The sequence below is a fragment of the Colletes latitarsis genome, chromosome 6 (genome assembly GCF_051014445.1).
Source record: "Colletes latitarsis isolate SP2378_abdomen chromosome 6, iyColLati1, whole genome shotgun sequence".
Classification (NCBI taxonomy): domain Eukaryota; kingdom Metazoa; phylum Arthropoda; class Insecta; order Hymenoptera; family Colletidae; genus Colletes; species Colletes latitarsis.
In genome coordinates this window covers 14,744,040-14,769,758 of record NC_135139.1, presented here as the reverse complement: position 1 = coordinate 14,769,758, position 25,719 = coordinate 14,744,040, and the positions used below count along the sequence as shown (strand labels likewise).

Genomic DNA, 25,719 nt, shown 5'->3' with positions numbered 1-25,719 from the left:
TATCGGTTGGAAATAAACCAGATCCGCGATTCGTCTCGTACGGACGGTGGAACGTCCTAATTAAAAGCGGCCGTAAAATTGGAATCGTTGGGTTTCGAAGAGGGCCGAGCACGACGAGGGATCGCGCGTGCGCGCACGCGCACGCTTCCCGGCGGCAAAATAAACCGGAGGCGTCGGTTTTCTGGTCGCGCGCCGACGCGCGTAATCGCAGGTGGAAAATAAACCAGCAGCCATCGCGGCGGCAATGATGAGACAAACCAGAAGACGATCCCTATCCCCCCCGCCCCCGAACCCCCTCCCGCCTGTATTGAATCGAACGTCTTAACTCGAACTCGCGGCGGCGTCGGCGGTAGCGGAATCGAACGATCGGATCTTTCGCGCACACGAAAACCGGCTGCGTTTCCAATGAGTCACCGATAGCCTGGCCGGTGGACCGGTTGCGCGGCTGCGAAAGCGCCTTAGCGCCGTTTAAATCGATGGAAAACACTTGTTAACGCTTGCCGGGCGAATAAAGTGGTGCCTGTCCGAACTAAATGTAGATACACCTCTTATGCGCGCTATCGCCGCCATCTGCGGCTGCATTCGGGCTTCCTTTTATATATCTCTCCTTCTTCGTGCCGTTTCTTCGTACGTTTGTTCTGCTTCTCGATGCACGATCCTCTTCGCCGCCATGCGTCACCGTCTCGTTCGTTTCGGAGCTTGTGTGTCTCGCGCAACCGGAATCCGTACAGTGGTCGGCTTCTTCGGGGCAATTTGACCGTTCAGCGCGCCATTAGAGTCTATGTTGGATATCCTTTCTATGGTCGTAAGCTCCGAATGCCACATTTTGGATCACGAGCACCGGAAAGCAGCGGTGTTCCATGTTACGGGCGCCAAAGACGAGTTTTTGTTTTTTGAGGTATGTTCTGCGCGCCATTAGTCCACGTTGGACATCCTTTCTATGGTCGTAAGCTCGGAACGCCAATTTTGGATCAAGAGCAGCCGGGAAGCAGCGATGTTCCATGTTACGAGCGCCGAAGGCGAGTTTTTGTTGTTAGAGCTATGTTTAGTTCCTTTAGGGATGTACGATATTATACAATGCGTGGTAGATGTAAACGAGCATAGAAAAGAGCTTTCAAACAGTTTATAGGTTAGACTAGTCTACATATTGTAAGAAGTGTATATGTGTTTGGACCGGGGAAGCGTTATCGTTGGCGTCGATGGAAGTATTTAGGTTTAGGCCAATTGCGTAAAAGGGATCCTCCGTATCGATGACCTCATTTATTTATATAATAATATGTAGATAGGAATCGAAAGGGTTCGACTTTGACGTAGAAGGACTCTGCATCGAACTTTTTTTTTGTAGGTACCTATGGGCTCTACTTCAGAAAAAAGTTTCATTGAAATATATTCACTATTATAGGAGTTATGGCTGTTTGAAAATTGGACCATTTTTAAGGGGGTTTTCTAACATTATAGGGCCAAGGAATAACCTTTCGAATATTTTTATAATTGCTACATATTCTACATTAAAATACGCGGCGTTTGGCTTTTTGAACATTAAAATCGTCCAATCCGTTCAAAAGTTATGGTGTTTTAAAGATTCGCATGAAATTTACGGGAAACATTTTTGGCCTGAAATTATATTTTCGGTAAGGAATTTTTTTCTCGAAACTGGGTAGGATTTCGGAGATATATCTATTCATCAAAAATGATTATAATCGACCCTTGCAATCGGAAATAATTTTTTTTTTGCCGAAAAATTTCACCACCTACCCGAATTTTTTTCTCGAAGGAGGGTAGGATTTCGGGGATATGTGTATTCATCAAAAATGATTGTAATTGACCCCCGCAATCGAAAATAATTTTTCTAAAACGATTTGAAATTTTTTAATTTAATTGTTAATAACTTTTTAACGAAGCCTCTATCAACAAATTGGTATTCTTGATTTTCGTCTTATTTTGGCCTCGATAATCCTCCATTAAAATTTTTCGCAGGGGTAGCCGAACACCCTGTATAGAAAAAGAAATGAACAAGCGAGTTCACAGAAGTCTATCTTTGTTCGAGACAGCATGGGACGAAAGAAAATGCGGCTAGAGGTTGCTTAGTAATGACACGGGAATTATTCATTCTCCGCAGAAAGACAATGTTGTCTATCCTCCATCTCAGCCACGTGTGCGTAGACTGCTAATAACATGTACTCGAAGCTTTGTTCGTTCAGGATCGCTACAAGTGTTTGCAAAAGTGTTACGCAGAAACAACGACAGCATAGTTATCGAATCATCGATTACAGAAAATCGTGCAATTTCAATATCTTTGATATGAATTCATACAGCTCTCTCAAGTGTCAGAAGTGAATTGACTAATTAGAATTTGGTCGATCAGAATTTTCATTAAAATTTTTCATATACAGTAGAATCGGGCTGGTCCACTCATTATACTATTTATTAAACTATTTACAAATTATTTCCCCCTTAAATTTAACGTTACGAAATGGCCACAATATATACTTGTTATGCGCTTGCTATACAAACCATATCTGATACGAGGTAATGAATAGGTATCGAGGTTAATCGATCAATGAACCACGTAAACACGAGTTCCAATAAGTATAATCGTATTAATTGCACTACCAAATATTACAGCATTTATGTATTTATATTTTCCTAAAAAACTGTAACTTAACAATCTTAAGTACATACTGAAATAACTATGAATAGTGGAAATAAAATTCATACGAGGCTTGAAACATTTATATGGAAAAGAAAAAAATAGGTATTTGTATTTGGATCGAAGGTGGTCGTTTCAAACACATTCTGCAAAAGTAAGCAACTGCACAGTACTGGAGTAACAAGATCAAGTAGGGCACATATTGTGTCCTCAATCGACTGCTGAAGCGAATGTTAGGAAAAACCTACACGTTAGGGAAAACCCTGTGCAATAAGATCTACGCAAAAGAAAAAATAAAGAAGGAAAAGCCAATACCATGAATAGTAAAGTTTAGAAAAGTACTGCAGAGTTGCCCTGCACGACCCCGTAAATAATATTAATCATCGATCAGCGTTCTGTATTATGAACGAATCTTCATCTAAAAATATTGTTGTACGCACCGCAGGATAAATTTTCGCGATTCGCGAGACCGGATTGTCACGAGGACATCGAATACCCCGTTCCGAGAGCCCGTTTCGCGATATCACAATTTCGCGTCAATGACCGGTGACTAGTTGTTCCTGTTTCGCTTGGCCTGTATCCCTTTCCATCGTTGAATTTCCAAGCGGAAACGGGAGAAGTCACGGACGGTCGCGTGGAAAATTGAATTTCGACAATCGCTCGTTTCCCGGCTTTTCCGTCGTACTCCGGGTGTCGTCGGAGGGGAAGTGTCGATTGACGATCGAAAACAATGACGGGGCATCGAGCCCCGGGCCGCGGAAAGGGGCTATCGCGCGTCGACGATTTCCACGTCGAACATTATATGTAATTAGGAGCTCACCGGTGCCGTCGGTGCCGAGCAAACAATGGCCGAGTCTTCTCGCATGTAAGTAAATACGTCAGCGCAGCGGTAATTGTCCGGCAATTACCGGTCGTGCGATTGCCACGGACCGGTGCCGCGCTCGTCCGGACAAGCTACCGTCCCTCCAGACTCGTCTTTTATTGATTCCTTGTTAATTGGCTGTTAGAACACATGCCGCGCTCGCGAGAACTCTTGACGGCCCTCATCTTTCGACGACAACCGGGATTATTTTCGTACGATTTTAACCATACCGCTACTGGAGTTAACCACTGCCAAAAAAATAAACGCTAAATTAAGGGGAGATTATCGTGTAACAGCGTTAAAATTTAAAGCTTCTTTTTCTTCGTAAACAATTAAAAATTCTATTGTACTACACTTTTAGGTACATGAAGAACATATTTTTTTTAGTTCATTTTTTATTATATTTTATTGAATAGCATCCATTATAGCTGGTTGGTGTCCACTGGTACTAAATCTATTTTAAACATGAAATGTGGAGAATTAGAAAACTATAGCATTTTGAAGAAGAAAGCTTTTTTTGATATGGAAATTTTCTTTTTAAAATGCTGCAGTTTTTTAAATTTTCCTCATTTCTTGTTTAAAATAGGCTTAGCACCAGTGGACGTCAACCAGTTTTAAGACAATTTTTTGTTTGTTGTGTTCTAATCTCTATAATGAACTTTTAATTTTTGAACTTGAAACTTTGTTTCACATGAATCCCTCCTTGAGTTCCTCGATGCACACTATACGACAAAATTATTTACCATGATTAAAATTAAAGAGAGAATTTTTGTGGTAACTTTTGCTACGGAATTGGTACTGAAAATAACGTTAAATGTTGAAATTTGGAGAATGTCGAATTAACTTTGTTTCTCTGCGCTATTTGGGTCGCGTTAAAATTTGGCGTATAGCTCGATAAAAGTCTAGGCCCTGTCTGTCTTTGGGTCGCGGACGAGTGTCGCGCTGCGTTACACGCGTTGCTCTTTTATCAGCGCGCGCTCGTCTAATCGAATCAATTGTTAAACGTAAAAAGCAATAAAAAAAAACGCGACAATCGCTCGTCCAACCGAGGTCTTAGTCATGATTTATTCATCGATAGAGAGAGCGAAATGTTGAGTGGTTTGTTAAAGAAGGGAAGAACGCTCTTCCAGATAAGATATCATCGTGACTTTGGTCCGAATGCAAACGCGCCGGATAAATAATCAATTAAACAATGGTATTGAATATTCAAGAAAGGAAACGTGGAACGAGAAAGAAAACAGGGAACAAGGTTTATTTTAATATCTTATTGTTACTGTTTGGTGTGAAAACAACTGAAGTGCTTGCATTTTTTAACGAAGACTTCCACTCTTATCTGATAATAACACGAAGTTTAATTACATTTTTTGTCCAATAGTAAACGGAATATTTAACGGTATTTGAGTGGCGATAGCGTAACTGGTTACGTAGGTGGTTATTGTGAGGATCCGATGAAACTCTAATATTCTCTTTTGGTTGTATTCACATCCTGTTTATAAATAAGAACTCAAAACTAGTTCTACTTTATTCTATCGTGGTCTGATACGCCTCCGTGTTTCCAATCTCAAGTAACTTGTTCGTTTTGTTGGTCAAAATAAAATATACACTCAAAGAATTATCGAGTAAATATTCCGGTATAAAATAGGGTAAAATTACCCTCGTGGGAGCAAGTCTGAAACGATATCAGAGTTGAGTACTTGTTCCAATGTACACACTGTAAAATCAAATCTCACACGCTTCTATATATAAAGATAAGACACTGGGTTTATTCAAATTAAATCTTTTTTCGTCAGAAAAAATTACTTTCTTCCACCTCCTCCGCCAATGCATTCTTTGTTGAGTGAATTCCAATCTCGCCCGTTTATGGCGGCTGGTAAGTGGTGGTGGTTGCTTCTTCATTTTGCATCTTTTTGAACACGTTTTGAGGTTTCTCTGTGGTTCGTTGTAGTAGAGCTCTAAATATTCACGTTTAAGTGAAGATGTCAGTCTTTGAAAAATTCGATGAATGTTTTAAACTGTGGGCGCTGCTTCGTTGCGGTTTGGAAACTCGTGAGAATCGTAAGAGGACAGAAAAGAAAAAAAGGGGGCGCGTTTCGTCGGGCCTGCTAGTGGACTCATCAGTAAGGCTTTCTAGCAGGCCCTGCCTTAGACGATTGGGATATTAAGAAGTCGATCGAGGAGTGTATATATAGCAATCGAGAGATCGGTCGAGCGCTTGTGAGAACGCGACCCCTCTAGTGTCGAGCATGGGAGGCGACGCCACAAAACCATTGCTGTACAATAACGAGTCTGACACGTCACAAATTCTTAATGTCAAGTTTCACAATCACGAGGCTACTCACTCGTCATTTTCCACATTAAAATCGACACGTTTTTACATACACGAGGTATTCGAAAAACAAATCTATTCTTTGTCGCGACCATTCCTTCTACGAACAAATTTAAACAAAATTAAATAGTATACGTTTGAAAAGTTATTTGGAATTAAATCGTACGTCAAGGGGTTAAAATAAGTCTTCTTACTCACGAAGCTGTCGCTTTCGGACGACCACCCGGGTTTTTTCAAACATAATTCGATCTGTTTTTTAAATAATTATACACAGTACATAAATTTCATGTGAAAAGTTAGGTTGTCCTAGACTTCCTCTATTGCAGGGTAATTTTTAGTAGAAAATTCTCTCCGTGTACGTCATCCAGGTTAATAACGTAGTCGACAATGGGTTAATCTACAACAGCGATTGTAATAGTACAAATCTAGACAAAAGCAGACTGTTCGAAGCTCTTCAATAACCAAATGCGAGAGGACATCGTAAGAAACGGACGTATAATGCGACAGAGACTGTTTTAGAACGGCTTGCCCTTCGGTTTCACGGGATAACAAAACGAGATTATCGCCGTACGGGCAACGTATCCTGCCGCGACGCCGTGTTATCGGTACTGCGGCTCATACAGACAAAAAACGACGAGTTCGAGGCGAGATTCACAGGAAAGATATACGCGAAACGGAGAAGACACGTCGAGGGATCGTTGTCGATCATCAGACCGGAAAAGTCCCCCGTGCATTTTCTTCGTTTTGCTACGCGTCACCTCTACCCCCCTTCCTCGTGCCACCCGTCAGCGTCGCTTCGTCGACCGTGTCACGCTGCAGTCTCGTAGAAAATTCTATTATTCTATTCTTATCATCGGGATGACGCTCCTATCGACAGCCGGATATATAATGCAACGTGAGTTTCTGTGCTTGCGGCGCCTACCGGATGCGCCCGCACCGAACTTGCATACTGAACAGCGGCTCGTCTTCTAAGGCCCAACTAGAAAACGTGCTGGCTCGCCACGGTCGTCCATTGAGCTGCTCGAGCGCGTTCCTTTCGATGCTCGAGATGGCGAAATGGTGATGTGTACTGACGCGCGCGCATACGTGTCCCCGGGTTTTAGCCGGTCGACGACTCGGACAACGAAAGTGAAATAAGAAAACGAATTTTTCGTTCGCCAGTTCACGCTGCAGGATAATCCAAGTGAAACGCATCGATATGGGCGGTATAACCGGGTGGGCAAGCTATTGTACGCGCAGAAGCGAAAGGAAAGCGTGGAATAATGTTCTCTTACACCAAGTTCCCTTTACCAGAAAATTGAAAATATACCGTTTATAAATTATTAAAATTTTATTTGTTCGATACACATTGAAACTCGTTAAATGAAAATACAATTCTTAGGTAGATGTTAGTTTTCTGAATTATCGTTCGTGTTCCAAAATGGCCGTCTGCAAAGGGTTAGAACTTAAGACAGGTAATCTTGTCGTTTTCTTTGGATAATAGCGTTTGGAATGGCGAAATAATCTTGTTAGATAAGGAAGTGCACGTATCAGCAGAGAACCCAATAAACAAGATCGCTGTAAACGCGACGGACAATGCGGAGTGGAAGAAAAGGCCGAAGTGTGACATATGCGCGCGAAATTCGAATTCTCGTGGCCCCGGTCGCACCGGGCGGTATTGTTTTAATTAACACACCGTGAATTCTGCCCTGCCATTCGGCGAACTAATTCGCCTTGTACGAGAACAATGCGTCACGATCGACGTTGCATCTGCCGCGCGATAGGTCGCCGAATGCGCGCAGACGTCCCTAGAGCCTCGACACGCCGAAGCCCGTTGATTGCAAAAGTGGAATACCGGCTGGCCGTGCGCGCAAAAAAGGCGAGAAATATTAAAAAGGGTGTCGGGATACAGTCCCGCGCCCCGAATCTGTCGACTAGCTCGAGGAACAAAACCTCCCCGCCCGCTGAATTAAAACTCGATGGGGTGGTTCTCGGCGGAGAAATTGTTTATTCGAACAGGACACTTGGCTGACTCCTTTCCAAGTAGCTTCTTACAAATTTATTATTATCATCAGTGTACATTAATAACTGATTATTTAATATTGGTTATATCTCGCATTTTATAGCGCTGATAGAGAAGAAGTGTAAATTTTATTTCGATTTTTCTGGTCACATATCCAGTATACAGCATAACAAAATAAACAAAAGTATTGTAAGCTTCTAATGAAATTTTGTTTCATCAAAAATGTAATAATATAAGACCAATAAAAATTGAGTAAATTATCACTATACATAATATTTATCTATTCTTAAGAGTTCATAAAGAACATGTTCCAGTGTACTTTATTCAAATTTAAACGTAATACCTTAAAAATCCACAAATAGAACGCTGGTAGTTAGTAGCTCAAGGAAATCTATTTTATAAATAAATCAACTGCATTTTCTTTATTCCCAAGACATGATTAATGCTGCTTCGAGAATTGTGTCGTCCGATGCAAGGAACTTAACATTTGTCATTTCGCATGAATTCAGCATATTCTCGAATTGAATACATCGTGTGTCTCGAGCACAGCAGTAATCACTTCTTTGAAGTGCTGATGATTAATTTTTTTTTTCTTCTCCTTCCCTGTCCCAGTTTAAAGACGATAAGAGCCCCCGTTTCGCGCAATCTTCGAATTCCACCGTGCAGATGTTCATCGGACTTCTCTGTGATTTAAGGCGCGCGAGTGATCTTTGAACTAAATTGCCGGCCGACGATCTAGATCACGCTCCGTCTTTGTTAGTCAGTGTTCTGGCATTTGTTCTTAATAAAAATTTACTGCCGCGTTATTGAATTGCATCCACGCCACGTCGGACTTTTGTTTCGAACGTACTTCGCAGATATCAAAATGAAGATGCGGCTGAATTAATTTATAATACAAGTTCTAAGCGAAATTGAAGAAATATAAATATCATGATCTCTTCAGATATTTTCATTTTGTTTTCTGACGAATATTAGATTACGGATGAATCTAAAGTTTTCATTCGTTATTCAGGAATGGAATTTACCCAATTTACCGTGAAATGCTTCGCCATAATTCGCGATCGATCTATAATGCAATTTTAATGAGGCGAGCCTCTAATTAGTTTGAGCGTCAAATTAATTTCCGGCAAAGTAACCGATGCAACGGATAGAACGAGAAGTCACGTGTCCCCGGTTTATACGTTAAAATCAGTAAGAGCGCGGTTACGCAATCCCCTATCTCTGTCACGCGATTTTTAATTTGCATCGAGGCGCTGTTATCTCGCGGGCACGCACGCGTGACGAGCATCGTGGCCCGTTAAGCGCGTTCTATAATACAAACACGCTGTATTCGATTCTAATGACTCATAGGCAAGTGAAGCAATTCTAGCCACGATGTATCATCGCGAGCGGCGCAGGAAACAAAGAAACAGCGGCTTGCCGCTTGACCGCGATAGCGGGAATGATTACGATAGGAATTTCCCTGCGTCATGTCGTTTTCAAGTAATTTCCCCGGCTACTGCGTTTCCGCGTCATCGCACGAAACCGATAATCAACGGAGTTCGACGAGACAATGGGACAAACCGCCGATCCGCCCGAACAAAGGTCCCTTGATTTTTATTGAAAATTATGGGAAACAATAAATTAATTTTACAACATCTAACGACTGTAATATGCCTATAAAGATGGCAGTTTCGCGGATACGTTTCATGACTCGCAGCTGCCGTTTGAACACCGTAAAGAAAATTGTAGGCCATAGACTGCTCGTAACATTTTGCTCCCCATGGTTTGTTTTTCAACCCTCTGAATCGAACTTTGCACCGTATGGTCCCTTCATAATTTTTGGTGTTTAGACATCTTATCGTGCTAGTTGTAACCGATAACATTCCAAAGTTATAGGAGCATTTGGATGTTTTGGAAAGTTCTGAGATTACTGACAAAATCAATTCGATTAAAAACGTAATTTTTGTTAGTATTTGTGTTAAAATTCCATGTAGATGTATAGTTTTATTTCTTGTATAGATTTCTTATATCGTAGACCAGATTGAAAATCGATTGTGATGCAAAACATAAAAAAACTACAAAGTTAATATTTTTCTTAGAGAACCAAGCCATTGTGCATAATACCATGTGTTTTATTTTTACGTCCCATGCTCGTACATTGAATAAAATATTATTTGTCACAGAATTTATTTTTACATCTTCGTTAAAATTCAAGAGTCTTATCTAGTTATGTTCTTCAACATCTAGTCTTGAGAATTCTTTTAGCTCGTCAGTGAAAAGTTACCTATGCATGAGTCCCAGTTTAGTAGGTTTTGTGGGTTATGGTCGCAGAGAAAGGTCGTGAAAGATGATCGAATCACGGTGATAAACTGGATCGAGGGACATCGAGGTTTGGCCGAGCGAATTTTGGAATTTGGTAGAAACCGCGTCGCTCGTGCGACGTTTGCGAAAGTGTAACGGGGCCGCTGACATCGCGCCACTTCGGGTCAAGACAATGCGCCGATTTGCATGCAGCACTGGTCGGCTTAATTGCGCTCGCGACGGTGGTGTGATGGACGACCGTCTGTTCGGTTAATGCGCATGGAAATGCCATCGGTCTGGTCTGCCACGTGCTGCTACGGCTCGTTCGCGAGTCATTCCCGCGCCATGGCTGAAAATATCTGCCGAAATCGAACTGACGTGGATTATCGCGTTATTGCACTTACGGGGGCAACGTCCTGCCTTGGATTCCGCGCGCGAACGACGTAAAATTAGATGCACCAACGGTGGGAAAAAATTGACCAGTTCTTACCATTAGAATATTCGTTTCTTTCAAATATCACGTAGATATCACGATTACAATAAATAGTAATTCACCAAAAACTTTCTATATTTTCGATATTAATTACGCTCTAAGTTTTGTAATGGGGAACAATTTTTATTTCGTGGCACTAAATGCCTCCTACTGATAGGCTATTTCATAAATTTTTTTATTTTTATTTTTCACACGACTTTTCAAACAAGATTTATTTTAACAAGATGGTGTGTTTCTTTTCAACACAAATTTAAAAAGAAACATAAGAAAATCAGAAAATATTTTCCATTTCATCTACCGTATTGTGTTATCTACGATTTAAGAGATTAATTAACGCCTTGCGAAAGAACTTCGAGCGTTTAGAAATTTTAAACGAGAGTCTTGAACGACCACAGATGGCGAACGGGTATACCGAAAACGGACAGCGAAGAATGAAAAGGGAGTTTGTAATAAGAAAAATAAACAAAACTGCGCAGACACCCTGTTGAAGTTAGAAACTGAGGAAATCGATCCAAGAATATTCGAAGATCCAGGCGTCCTCCTCTACGCTGATGACACAGCAACGTCTGACGTACGCGCGTCGAGCAAAGCTGTTGGTTTAAGCGCAACGGGGATTCCGCAAGGGCCTTTTGTCCTTTCTCGATTCCAGTCAGGATCACCCTGCCCAGTTCGGTTCGCATAAACGGGAAACGGGTTTCGGTCGAAAAGAGCTTTGGTGGTTCAGCGTAAAAGAACGATGCTTTGTCACGGGGGCATGGAAAAAAAAAAAATATGAGCGCACCTCTTTCGATCGGTCTTGCTTCAACCATCGGTCGCGTTCTCCTTCCCTTCCTGCGTTCTCTCCCTCCGCTGCAGTAAGGAGAAACCGAGGGCAACGAAAAAGCTGATGTTAGGCGAATGCAAATGAATACGTGTGCAGGGGAGCAGCCATTCTGGACCGCTTACGTAACGCTCTGGCCAGTGCGGTTTCGCGACACTTTTTAAATTTTTGGCAAGAATACTGCTTTTACGCGAGCCCTTCGAAAGTAACCACACGATCGATAATTATTTTAACATTTAAACACAAAGAATTCATCGTTGAGAAAAGATAGTATTATTTTAACGAACTGAAACAACAATTTACTAATTTCGATTTTTAATAAATATTTATCTTCCATATCTCGATGCTGTCACAGATACCAGAGCCTCAATTTTAAAAATCATATTACAATTTCGATGTTAATTACTCCTTTCGATTCAATGATTACCGTCTGACTGTGAATGTAATTTTTATATTTCTGGAGATAATTACGGTGGCTTGATTAAAACTGCCAAATTCGTCCTTTTTATTACATCCACTGATACCAATAATATCGTATCATCGATTCTTCATTTATCGTGCTATCTCTCATTTGTCGCAACTATCAACGCAAATATTAAATTCGTCGCATTCCGAGCGACACTCGCCGGAATATTTCAAATTCTTTTTAAAAATCGTACCCTTTTCGGCGAAACCTCTATTGAAATTACATCGAATCCCCAGTTTCGTTGGACATCGACAGCGGGCGGGAGGGGGAGGGGACACAGAGCTAGGAGGAAAAGCGATAATTAAATTTCATTACGCGGACATTCGGGTTCCAGCAATAAAAAAAACACGTCCACCGTGGCCATCGAAGACCGTATTAAACGTTTGAGAGCCGCTGACCATAGTGATCGTTGGCTTTGCTTTCCTCTGCCAATCTCCACCCCCTCGATCGACCACAGCAACCCCTCCGCGACTCGCCTGCGTGCGCCGCTGCGTTTCATTGTTGTGAACGCATGCAAATTGCGATCCCGGTGCCGGGACGAGTATCAATTCTAACAGGATTAATTCGAGTGCAGTCATTGTTTTTTGCGCGTCACAAAAAGCTCCCCCTTGCGCCGCGCGTCGGGCCAGCGCCAGCGTTTTGCCATCGTTCCGAACAATATCCAGCCCGCGCGAGACCTGGCTGCCGGCGGTTCAACCGGTTTCGCCCCTGCGAAGAAACTAGCGAGTTTGTAAATTGCGCTCAATGAGTTGCAAAATAGGGGTCCCCGTGATATCGTTACTCGGTCGTTTTATTGCTGACCGGACCGAGTGTTTCTCAATCGCGTCTCGTTTCCTTCAAACGGACACATTCCAACCGGGATAACGCGTTCTGCTGCCGACGTGCTCACACATCCACCGCTAATGTTCTTTTTAAAAAACAACACTGTTTAAATATTTCGATTTCAAGCCTAGAGGGGAAGGCCAAAGAGGGGGAAAACATAAACTTAAAATAAAAAATTAATTCTGTCCAAAATAATTGTTGATGCTCCTGATTCCTCGTGGCGATGCCTGATGCTTTCTTTTAGCGCTGTCGTCCGTTTTCTGTGGCATGTCAAATAAAATAGTATGTAATAAAATAAATAACCCCTTGAGATTATGAATTCATTAATATTACTGACAGATGTCTGAGGAGTTTACTGGATACAAACAGATTTTTAATTGTATTTTTTCATGATCTTAACAACACGAAGCCACTTTTACTGTTCACTGTTACGATCTATTGTGGTTATCTGACCTCCTGGTTTCACTATGACGCTTGTTGTTGTATATGTTATGTAATGCATCTTATCTGTCTTCGTATTTGATCAAATTAAAAGTGCCTACATAACAACAATTATAACTTGTGATAAATACCATATAGAATAGGAATATAGAACTCTGACAAATATCTACACTCTAACAACCATCTAAGGTAGCAGATAATTTGACGACAGTTTTCACAACACTGTTAATACACGACGTTGGGTTCATATTATACAGTAATATTTAGAAGGATTAAACACGCGTCTGGTGGTATCTTAGTTTGTAAAGCACCCCCCGATGCAACGTACGAATAAATCCAAAGAACGCCCGCTCGTAATCGAATCGAACAATCATGGTACCGAGACAAGAAAACTCGAGAAGAAACGCGCCGTGAGACAATAGTTTCTAAGCGAGCCAGTTCGAACTAGAGGTGAATTAAACACGAACAACGAGCCACTGGCGAAGACGGAAATTCGCGATGTTGAGAGCAACGAGGAGGGGGTGGAGGGGTGTGTATCAGCAACGAGCGGAAGATTTGCGAATAATTAGGTGGGCCGACAATAGCCGGGGTCCCGTGGCAGACCGGATACACAATGTGGCCTGCCACCAGCGGGATAATAGACAGAGAAGAACGACTCTATGGGGTTTTAGGATTCGACGGACATAATGGCACTGGCCCATTGTCTACGTAGCTGCAGACTGCCAACATCCGCTTTCGAGGGCGGCTACGTCGGCTCATCTGCATGCCAGCCTTCAACCCTTCGAGTGTTTGGTTTCCAGCATCGAAGATGCAAATTATCACCGCGATCCAGTCCGACGTTCGATTGCCATCGATCACGTGAAACGGGTATACGCGAACTACCGATCAGGGGGGGGGGGCATTGTTCTTAGGAAAGGGGAAGGAAGTACGCGAGAGAGAAAAAGGGGCACGGGAGGGTGATCATTGTTATGGTACGCGGAGAATGTGTTTGACGTTGCAGAAATTTAAACTCGGGTGATCTTTGTGAATAATGGCTGCCAGGGTGCATCGAATATACGTGACACTTTCTTATTAGGAATTTATTAGGTATTATTTTGCTACGTGAAATCATATTTTCTCACTAACGACTCAGCAGTGAATACTATATTACAGTGTAACAGAGTTTGACAAAATGTGGAGTATGTATCATTATTGGTATATTATACATATACATAGAATTTGACAAATTTTATTTTTGATATTCGCGAATAAAATTTACCCAACTCTGATCTTTGCTTTTTTTTATTAAGCATTTGAACAAGAACTAATAAACTCCCATATTCACAACAGCTGTCAAGGTACTAACAAATTCTTTTCACCCAAATATATGCCTTCTATATTAGCAAAAAAAAAACTAATATATCCAACACGGTAGGTTTCGCGCGGAATATTCTAGTTCATAATTCACCGGCTGAATCGCCGAAGTCGTGTCTTCAGCACGCATCTGCAGCCCTTTAACGGTCTTCATCCCCGATTTCTCACGAATTTCCATACCGCTCCTTTTCCCGCGACCTTATTTACCGATCTCCGAGCGTGCGAGCGTTCCCGTTGCATCGGATCCGCGATCTTTCACGAATTTCCATCGCAACGGTTCCTGGATCGATCGTTCGAAATCGGCTCGATCGGAACGGAGAAAATCCCCCACCGTGGGATCCTCGCAAGGTGCGTGGCCCGAAGCGCAGCCACGGAATATCGGTTGTCATTATGCTAATCGCTAGGTCCGGTTAAATGTGTGTCAGCTCGGTGGAAACGGCGTGGCTGGTTTCGGGAGGAAGGACCCACCTCGCGGCTCGTGCATAAAATCACGGAGCTTTTGAGATATAGCGCATATTTTCTATGGCGGATGGTTTCGATCTAATGTATGCGGGACCGTCGTGCTACCTGTCTTACCCTGAGAACTCGGCATTGCATTGTGACTGTAATTGCCGGCTGCAGGTCAGCCCGCGGCCTAACCGGGGTCAGGGTCATTCTTGAATTATTTAAATTACGCAACCCGCCTTCCTTCGTTTCGTACGGAGACGCGCGTACGCGCGACGCGATCTTTTGTCTGGTCGAAACGCAGTCGGACGGTGGAAGGGAAGCCACTGTGGTCGGAAGCCCCAAAAAGTTGGCAAGAATGTTCTTTTCGGGTTCAAAATAAAGTTACCGGTCGAAGGATAGGAAATCGTTAGAGATTAGAATCCAAGATATCTAATAATAGCAGTGATCTAAGATCCTAGTGTACCTCCTGTGTATTTATTTATATTTAATGTTCTTCTTTAGAAAATTCAGGCAAAGAGAAAAAAGTATATAACAGACTTCGAAAATTATAGATAATAAAATCGAGAAAGAGTAAGTAATGAGAGAAAACGTTAGTTTGGGGAAAAAACCCCAGTTTGTACCAGAGAGAAAAACAGAGTGACTCACTTCCTCTTGTGTTAATTTCTATAACTTGTTGGTAATGAGGCTCTAGAACCCCATAAAAATGAGCCGAAAAAATACATTGGATGTAAGGTCTATTCGTACACCTCGTCTGTGATTATATTCCTGGTTTTTGTCACTTCATATGTAGGTATAGCCCAATTATACGACGTATTTGAGTTTCTAGTATTGCTCCAGTCCCAAGTATGCCGGATAATCGGAATTTTACTGTATTTATTACACGGCTTTAAAAAATTCAGATAGAGCGTTTAAAAGTCGATAAGTACGTTCATATTTGTATTCCTCAAAATTTTCGTTACAGAATATTGCAATAATTACCTGAACGATCGTTTTCTTAATGGGAATCCCCCCTTAACCCATTGGCTTACATTGACGGCTCAGAGCCGGCTGCGACTGTGAACTCGTTTGTTATATTACCGGCTCAGAACCCGGTTGATGCAGCTGTAACAAAATTTCCATAATGCAGAGGTATGCCAAATGATACAAGAAAATTTTTCTTTTATTTAATGGATATTGCTATCGTCAATAATTACAGGTACAACGACTTAATACCATAAAATCAATCATCTCTACTACTTTTGGCCTTCGAATACATATTTAGTCAATCTTCCTTACTCTCTATTACGAGCTCTATTAACCAGCCTTTATACCCACGATTCTAAAATTCTGCACTTCCATTTTTACTGTAGTTCAACTTCTCAGTAAGAAACAAATTCTTACACCCCACTGGAAGAGATCGTTCGATTAAATTCTATCTTGATCGTTGTTAATCCACAGTCGATCGAAGACGTTTTTAAGCCTCGATCGATTGGCATATTGAATTCCATCGTTCATTGAATCCGTTCGTTCCGATTCTTTTTCTCAGGGTTAAAGTCGCGATGCCCCACCGAGATCCCTGCGAAAGAAGAAATAACACGAGCGGGGGGTCCAGTATGCAAAACGGGCCCGTTTTCTGGCCTCCTTGAATATTGATGTGTAGCCGGGTATGCAAATGAGCGTGAGAATGCAGCTCGTGCCGGATGGTGACGCGAATAGACGAACCGGAAGTAAGCCAGTACCCCACCTTCTCCCTCTCGCGACGTGCCCTTTCTTTCGTCGAGGTCGAATTATAGTCGTTGACTTTCCTTGCTGGCTCTTCGAGCTCGAAAGAAGAGCAGTGCGATTTATTAAATCCGTTTTTCAATATGCAGGCTTCTTGTGACATTCGCACAGCATGCATCTAATATAATACTTTCAAGCTTTATGTATATTAATAATATTAAAGGACACGACGGATAAATGTGTACTGAAGAGTTAGGAAGATTGTCCTTAAATAGAATTCAAATTCAGCGAAGACAATTTTTCTTAAAGATTATTAAATATTGGACAAAGAGAATACAAATGCATTTTACATCATGAACATCGCTTTATAGCTCCATGCAGTAGAAAACAGTATGGAGTTTATGTGTACGTACGAACCTTGTTGAAAATAACTTTGGTGGAATGAAAATTCTGTTTCAATTTTTGTTTATGGGAATGTAATAAAGAGAGAGTAAGAAACGCGAACTTTTATTAACATATATGTACGTAGTTCCGGAAAAGAGTCACGGACGTGCCTTAAAATCGTTTCTTAGCGAGAATGCATTCTGGGCGAAACGACGTTGGAATTCGAAGAGCAATAACGCCACCTTCGCGAAGATTTCATCGTTTCTGTCTCCCCAACCCCCTCATTCACTTAACGTCGCTTACCCCGTTAAAATATCTGTTCGGGGCACCGGGAGGAAGCCTCGGGACAGGACAGAGATAAACAACGTGGAATTAAATATACAATAAAGCGCGCGGCTCTGGACAGCGAAAGGGCGTGGTGGGGGTGGAAAGGAAACGAAACTGCTTTACCGACCGTGCGTTCCCAGCCGGCATTTCAACCCCCTCTACGGCAGTCTGCTACCCGGCCGCATAAATAAATCCAATTGGCTCGAATAAAATGTACGAAACGAAGTCGCGCCAATGGCCGGGTGTGTATTTTATTTTCTCTCGTTTTCCTTTCCAGCCCCGTGTCAGCGCGCCAGCCGGCTGTTTCCTCCTCCCTTTTGCCGCCCACCCTCCGTCGTCTCTGTCGTTGCGCCGCGGTAAGATAATTCAATCACGACTTTTCACGGATTTCCCATCGAAGGAAACACGCCGGTTACCCGGCGGAAAGATTTCGTTTTCTCGCTCTCTGGCCGCCATCGCCTTTTAAAATAGTGGCGGACTTTCTTTTCGCGATTATTTTTTTCCCTCCCCGTCTACGCCCTCTTCGTTTCGATGCGGCCACGAACTTTCGCTGTTTCCAGAACCCTAAATTGTGGCAATCTAGACTCGAAATTCAACCACTTTCTGCTCCGGAGGTAAAATTTCATTATTTAATTAATCGTTTGCGGTTGGAATCATATTTTAGTTGAACGCAGACGAAATTAGTAAGCGTTATTAGCAGTATTTTAATTACAGAATGGGCGTATGTTGATTTCTAAAGACGAAGATATTATGGGATTACCTAATATATAATTGAAAATTGCATTTTCATTATGAAAAGTCGTCGATTCAAGTAACGACCATGTCCAGTAGAGTTTTGATAATGACAGCAGAAATGGATAAAATATTTACATATCCTCTACATTCTTAAGCTTAATTCTCATTAATATATTTAACAGTTCAATAAATTTACGATTATGAAATTGATTATTAAACAATCTTGCCGTTAGTAGGCCAAATGAGATCTCAGAATGCACTCTTTAAAACGGATGAAAGAAAACTGGATCACGTGGACCTCGCCGCCAGAGGGAAGATTTCTTCATTGACAAGGGGAATCTCGTTGAGGCAGGTCATTCTCGTAATTACCCTCCCTCACGAAACTCCCCGGGTACTCGAACTTCGGTTTCGATGCTGGCGATCCTTCTCAAGGTCGCCCTTCATCCCCTACAATTAAGCCCTCCGACAATTAAATCGATAATGCCGTGAAGTAATGCCCTTGATGCCCATCTCGCTGCGACGTTTATGCGTACCACGTAACAACGGCTCACCCTTCTCACTTTCTGGCTCGTAACTAATCACTGAGATTGCAGCACGTCGTTAAGATTGGCCCTCGATCATCTTTAATAACGCAACCCACGCTCAGCGTGTAATTTTCAATGGCTTCCGATTGGCACAAAAATAAACCGAGTATTGAGATCGACCGTAGTCAAAGGGTTTAAATTTGGAACTCGAGAATAACAGCCACTTTTATGTTTATTTGCTTTAATTTCAGTATTTTCTTTGGTTTTCAAGGGTTAAATTTTTGTAAATTGTTTAACCCTTGCTATTTTTGAAATTTTAGACTCTGGGAACTCATTGATAATATATCGGGAATGTAATTTTTCTCTCGGAGCGAAGAGTTTGGAATCATTATTTGTAAAATATATTATACTTTTCTTGTATCAGCATACGTCATAAATATTATGCTGGAGGAATCATTGGAAAAACCGGATAAGAACCGACACCGCCATCTGGTATGGATGATAAGAACGAGGGGTTCCTTCGCAGTTTCCGGATAAGCCGCACGCTTTGGGGGTGACGTGACGAGCGACGCCGACGCCGACGCCGACGCCATGTGTCCAAAATGGCCGCGGATCGTTAAACGGTCACGCGCAAGCTCCCCAGGGGGTGGTGGGACAGGGAGGGTTGGTTTTAGGGGTGTCTTCGCTTCTTAATAGGATCGAAGAATAGTTACGACGTCAGATCCACGCAGTTATGTGAAACATTGTCCCAACATGCGTTTCGACGAACACGTAAATGCAAGAGGGATGACTCAGAACCCTTTGAATCTCTCGCTTGAGGACATCAAAGTCTTCGCGCGAATACGCGTGGAGCACACACGAGAGACACGCAAACGCGTTCTGTCCACTTGTGCAGTATTTACTTCTCATTATATCAAACCACCCCCGTAATTAATTCGAGTACATTCCTTTTTATCAGGAACGGTGAAATGAAATTATTCATATTCAATCGTTAATCATGAATACATTTTTCCTCGTTTTCCATCATTGTTTTCTGTTTGTCTACTAGGTTTTTTATTTCTTTTTTTTAATTAAAATTCTGTCTTTTGCTGAGGCAAGTTTGGTAACTTGTTTTCGATGAAATGATTTTGTAAAAATTCATCAAATTCTAGTTAGCTTGCGACGTAAGTAGGAAATGAACGAACGGAGAGAATCTTCAATTTCCACTGTCTTAGAGCAGTCTAACGACGCTTAGTTTTCTCCATAATTGAACCACTGTTAGAAGTGGCAAGGCCTCCCCTTTAAAATGATTTTTGGTTTATGCCGATCTGACTTTCCGCTTCGGAGATATCGTAGTTTAAATGAGGAGGTAATTTTTTTAATTTTACTATCTCTGTCTCCGTCCTACGCGTCGAATCTCTCTCACACGTGAGTCAAGACAGTCGTGACCAGGAAGTCGTAGTATTTCCAAGAATTTACTATTTACGCGCGTGGTCATTGAGCTCGCGCCAATGTCAACAATGAAAAGTAAACAAATGCTTCGAACCCCTATATCTCCGGAATCAGTTACCCGATCGACTTGAAACAAAAATCATTATATCTCGGGAACTAGTTATGCTATCAACTTGAATGAACACTCATTTTAAAGGCCATTTCATCCTCTATCCAATGAATATAATTACTGTTATAATTTATGCAGTCTTCTATGTTTATTTTGAAATTAACTTTGACACTATATACCTAAAAAAGTTTCAGCAATTCTTATTGATTATATGATTAGTGTGCGATGGAACTGGATTACAAATCGTTTATTTAATTGAAAATGAATTCAAATTTGTATATAGGATGTTTACGTAATTACTATGCCAACATTTTTTCGTAAATAAAAACTCTGACGTTGCATCCTGTCTTTCAAACAGCCCTTAGCGCGATGCTTTTGGAAGGGGATAAGTGTCCTGTGGGAGTGAAACCGTCACTGAAGGCTGTTAGAGAAAGTTCCTTGTTTTTGACGTCGTGCAGGTAATACTTTCTCTTGGTTCGAAATTCTGAGGTTTATGGTAGGGTTGTGTGCTGGTACGCAGATGTCGGAATCCTGACCTGGCACACTGTCGACGAATTTTTGCCCTACCATAAACCTCGCCTAACAGCGAGTCTTAGCGACAGGCTGCTGCAGCTCTCAGCAACTTTATTTTTTATTCAAGAATTTATGAAACTATCTCCCTAAAAGTGAATTAACAAATATTAATTAACAGACGAGAAACTATTATAGAAAATTTTCTCATTTCACCTTTTTTTAAAAGAAGAAAATATTTACATAACTTATGGGATGAATCGATGTGATATGTAAAACATATAAACTCGTTTAATTCCTGCCCCAAACGTAATTATTGAGAAGTGAGTATCAAGTTTTGTAATCAAAACTATTGTGAAATCATCAGCTTTTCCCCAAAAGTAAACACAGACATCAAAGGTTCACGCTTCGTGTAACAATACGCGCCGAACATTGTTAATTCTCCGCGTTCTCCTAATATTCGCTAACTACGAAGCAAACGTTAATTTATTACGCGGCATGGACGTTTAATGCAGAACTTTCATATCGAAAATAATAGAATACATATAGATCCGAATATTAATCGCCTGGTACGTGCAAATACCTATCAGCAAACATCGCGGATATACCCTTTATTGAAAACCGAACGAGCTCTTTCAGCGTTTACACATTGTTTAATCGTCGACATACAATACGGGCGTTTCCATAAAGCCAAAAGCAGAAGCTCCATTATTTCGTTCAATTTTTTTTGTCGAGGACATAGAAAATTGTTTCCTTTGGCACGTGAAAAAGCGTTCTATTAAAAAAAAAAATACCTCTTGTTTTCGATCATGAATTTTTTAGACACGTCAACATCATCGTTGGCACTTTTTTTATTCATGGAAATTCACAGCATGGAGAGTTCAACGATAACTTAATAGCTCCAATTCCGTATGCAACGACAATATTTTCAAATTTCATAGATACGTCTAATAAAGCATCGATGTCTCTATAGTTTTATGGGATTCTCGAATCATCTTTTCATTAGTCCCTCTCCCCCTTAACTCTTCCACATCCGTGACTGGGACACGTATACTTGGCAATTACTACCCGGGTGGCCAGCGTCTGTCGCATTTCCAAGTCTAACGTCAAAAGACTCGCCCCTTGCATCGAAAGTTCAACGACCGAGGATTCCTCGTCAACTATCAGCTGACACATTATCATCATCCCCGATGACAAAAAGGAAGAAAGAGAATCGAGTCGAGGTTCAGGGCCAAGGAACAGTTGGCTGGATAAAAACGTGATCGAAACGGTCTGGAAGCAACGACACTAGGTGGGCCCAGGCTCGTGCTCTGAGCCGGAAGTTACAACGAGATCTGGAGGGTTCGTCGACCGGGAGGTATTATGCTTGTTGTCAACCTGACTGGGGTCATCGAACTGGTCATACGCCAATTCTTCGATACAAAGGTGAACATTAATCTGCGAAAGGGGTAAGCGCATCCGGCAATGGCGTGTTCGCGCTTTTCGCGTGGACTCCGTAGCACGTTTCTTTCAGCGGACGCGTGCGCTCGCATGCCAGTAATTGCAAGTGTTCACTTGCAGTTTGCACATGTCAAATGCGACGCAGTTGGACGTCGGTCGTCGATGCCATCTGATGTTCTCTGAATTTTCGGCTGAAAGGGTTTCTCGGCTCGACTTCTCGTTCGATGACGCCAATCTAGTGGTTTGGGGAGCCCCCGAAACCGTTTGCTTTCGTTGACAGCCGAAACCGTGTGCTCGCGCAACGCGTGACAGCGATAATTTTATGCGAGAATATCTTTCTTCCATCTGGCTCGTCGTTCGTTCACCTCTTCGGGTCAAAATTATATTTATGCACAGCAGAGAAAATTAGTAACTTTTTTTATTAGTCGAAATTCAAAACTAACGAATAATTTATTTTCCCAGTTTTCTACGACGACCATGCTAGAATTTTCCTCCAGAGACAAATAATGAACATTTCTTAAATAAAAACACTCAAAGATATTTCAGTTATTTATATCCTTCTTTTGCTTATTTCCATGTTTGGATTCTCTAGTATAGTGTCAACGAAAGTATACCGGTTTAATAATAATACTTCGCAATTTTGAGCACATCTTTTGTAAGTATTCTTGTAGTGTCCTAGATACAGCACTAACGAATTATCAAGTATTAATTGTGTTTAAATACTCCATTAAATAATAATCTCGTTCGCGAACATCGAATAAATCAGAGAAATCCGTTCAAGATTCCCTCGTAGCCAGGAATTTGTATTCTTTGTTGAAACGATGTCTGTGATAAGGTGAAAGGTATACCAGTGGAGGTAATAATTTTCTGTGGAACTATGCAAGCGTTCAGGAAAATTAATTCACGGCCTAGCGAGTGACCTCTCATTGTTCATCAATGAGCCGCCAGCTACCCTTCGAGAAATTGCTGTACCCGTTGCCTATGATTATGTCATTAAACCAATTAGAAGGATATGGGAGGTTTGACATTTCGTTAAACGATCGCTAATGATTGTCGAATCACGTCATGCATGAGAATAGAAAAGATCGTTCTGTTTGTCTCGGGCTAAATGACTGATGGCTATCTATGGCTATCCGGAGACTTGATTACGAGCCAAGTCGCTGGATTTCTAGTTACCGCATAATGAGAATTCCTCGCTGATTACGAATAGTTATGTTTAACAATCGGTCATTATCGATGACAAATGTTACGTTCCCCGTAATGAACGAGATTATCGAGCGAATGCCAATTATTAGGAATCATTCGTGGAAGGTACGGTTTTATCGTCGCTTTAGGAAAGCAGCTGTAACGGCGACTTTCGTTGATAAGCGCTACGTGACTTACAAGCGATATATCGCTATCCTGGCTCGTTTTATCGAGTCCTCCCATATTCACTATTTTCAGATTTCACGCGTTAACGACGTGTTAAAAGCTTCGTCGTGTTATGTGTTACCGCTATAAAATCGCACGGTATTCACATAAAGGCAATAAACGTCCAGTTTCAAGGATTATTCACTTAGGAATCCGGTGTAACCTATCATTTATTAAGCATTAACTTCGCGGAGGTTTCTAAATTTTACCACGCTCCAGGTATATTTTTACTTTATTTCGTCATCGTTCGAGTTGCATGAATCCGATGTCTGTGGATCTTCTCGATCTCGAGGAATCGAATGTACATACTGTACTTATGAAATCTGAAAATGTAGTCATCGATAATATTGCTGAACTTGCATCTGATATCTGTCGCGAATTATATCGAATTTTTTGGTGAAAAGATCCCTTTTATTCTAAAACTGCTTGAGTATGATTCACCTGTAAAAATACTAAAACTGTTCTAAATAGCTTCGAGTAGAGATGTGTAGGTTCTTCAACGGCAAACGCAGTTGTCATTCGGAAGAACTTTTATGCAAACGTTAGAAAAGTGAACGTGTTTACAGACAGTGAACGGTATAAAATGTTTTCTCGTACATTGTTGGATACCGAATGTGACGCGTTGCTAACTCAAACCGCTTTAGAACTATGAAAGGAAATATAGGCTTGACTGACACATGTCATCCAAGCGACTAACGAAGGGTTAAATAATAGTATTTTGCGGAACAATTCTATAGCAATTGATCAACAGAAACAGGAGTTTAGGCTGACGTAATATTAGTATAACTAGCCTCGATCGATGCAAAATACATACACTTGCTTTGCCAGTTGCTTATTTCTGTGAATGTGAGGATGGAATAAATAAAATTTTGTCTTCTTCCTGTCTAAAAAGAGATTTTTATATAACATTATCAATATTGAGAAAATTTGACAAAACGTGAGCATAAAAAGGGAATATGGTTTATTAAAGAAACAAAAACAACACTCCAAAATTATTCTTGCCTATAATTTCTATCAAATCTCACACAAGTATTGATGAAAGTGGTGCGTAACAATACATTGGAAATATATTTACAGCTCCAAACAGTTGTGTCAATGATGATTCTTCCATTTCATAAGAGAAAATAAAAAGGAAAGCCTTTGCACTACGAAAGAATTACACCGTCTATTAACATTAAAACATTACAAGTCTCTCATATTAATAATATTATCAGTTTAGTACATCATTTGTTATTTAATAATGTCGAAAATCATCTTGTCTGAGTTTGCTGGGTAACATTTGAGAATGAAATTATTCCACAACATCAAACCTTTGCAATGGATATAATTTCTTCATATTATTAATGATGAAACTTATGATGTTATTAACTTCGTAAAGCTGGATTGCTAAATTAATGAACTATACATCCACTAGAATCTAGTCTGGCTAGTCTAGGGGTTCTATTAATATTTAAACCAGTGTTACTCAACCTATGGTCACGACTCAAAGATTTCAGATTTTTACAAGAAGAAACTAAATTTAAATTTCCTGCAAAAGTCATATTTTCGTAAACTGATGTAAAAGATGGAATCTTTTAAATGTCAATCAGATGTATTTTATTTTTCTTCCTTCGTACATACATTTTGTACGATAGCGGATGATTATTCATAAAATTGAACATTTCTATTAAAACTTTTACGATGGATGGTGGAGATTTGTTTACTACGATATAAGTTACGTTATAAGAAGGTTGAGAAGCACTGATCTAGACTAAAACCTAGACTCACGAGGACCATTACGTTATAGTGCAAGGCGTGCCAGATTCGCCACGATAAAAAGTGCAAAACGCAGATGCATTGATATCCTATTAACCCCTTGATGCGCAATAACGCACGCATCGACGACCAATAAAAAATGGGCAGCTCGTCAAGATCGACTGACGCGATAATTTGTTAATCATCGAAGCGCCTTTATTAATGACGCTGAGCGTTCCCGTTTCTTAATTGCTTCGCGGTACGTAATCGTATTTGAAACAATATCGGCGCTGTCGCTACCATCATATGATTAATTCTTTGCGTTGATTCGAGGGATCGTCGTGGAGAACACGATTCCGTCGCATTTAACACGGATCACTCGTTTATTTTTAAACATGAAAAAGAATATTTTACGCAACAATTATTCGATTTTATAAAGGACACAGTAC

At 41.1% G+C, this 25,719-nt stretch overlaps 1 long non-coding RNA gene across 2 annotated transcripts in view; it reads right to left on the bottom strand.

Moving 5' to 3' along the window:
* The window catches only part of LOC143342685 (uncharacterized), a 118,238-nt gene that overhangs the window by 16,743 nt on the left and 75,776 nt on the right, over positions 1-25,719 (bottom strand). The window contains exon 3 of one of the 2 annotated variants that reach the window (XR_013079849.1): positions 15,973-16,066. The exons of the other annotated variant lie outside the window; for it this stretch is intronic. This is a non-coding gene — a long non-coding RNA (uncharacterized LOC143342685). Of the gene's footprint in view, positions 1-15,972; positions 16,067-25,719 lie in introns of those variants that run through there. 2 annotated transcript variants of the gene reach the window in all.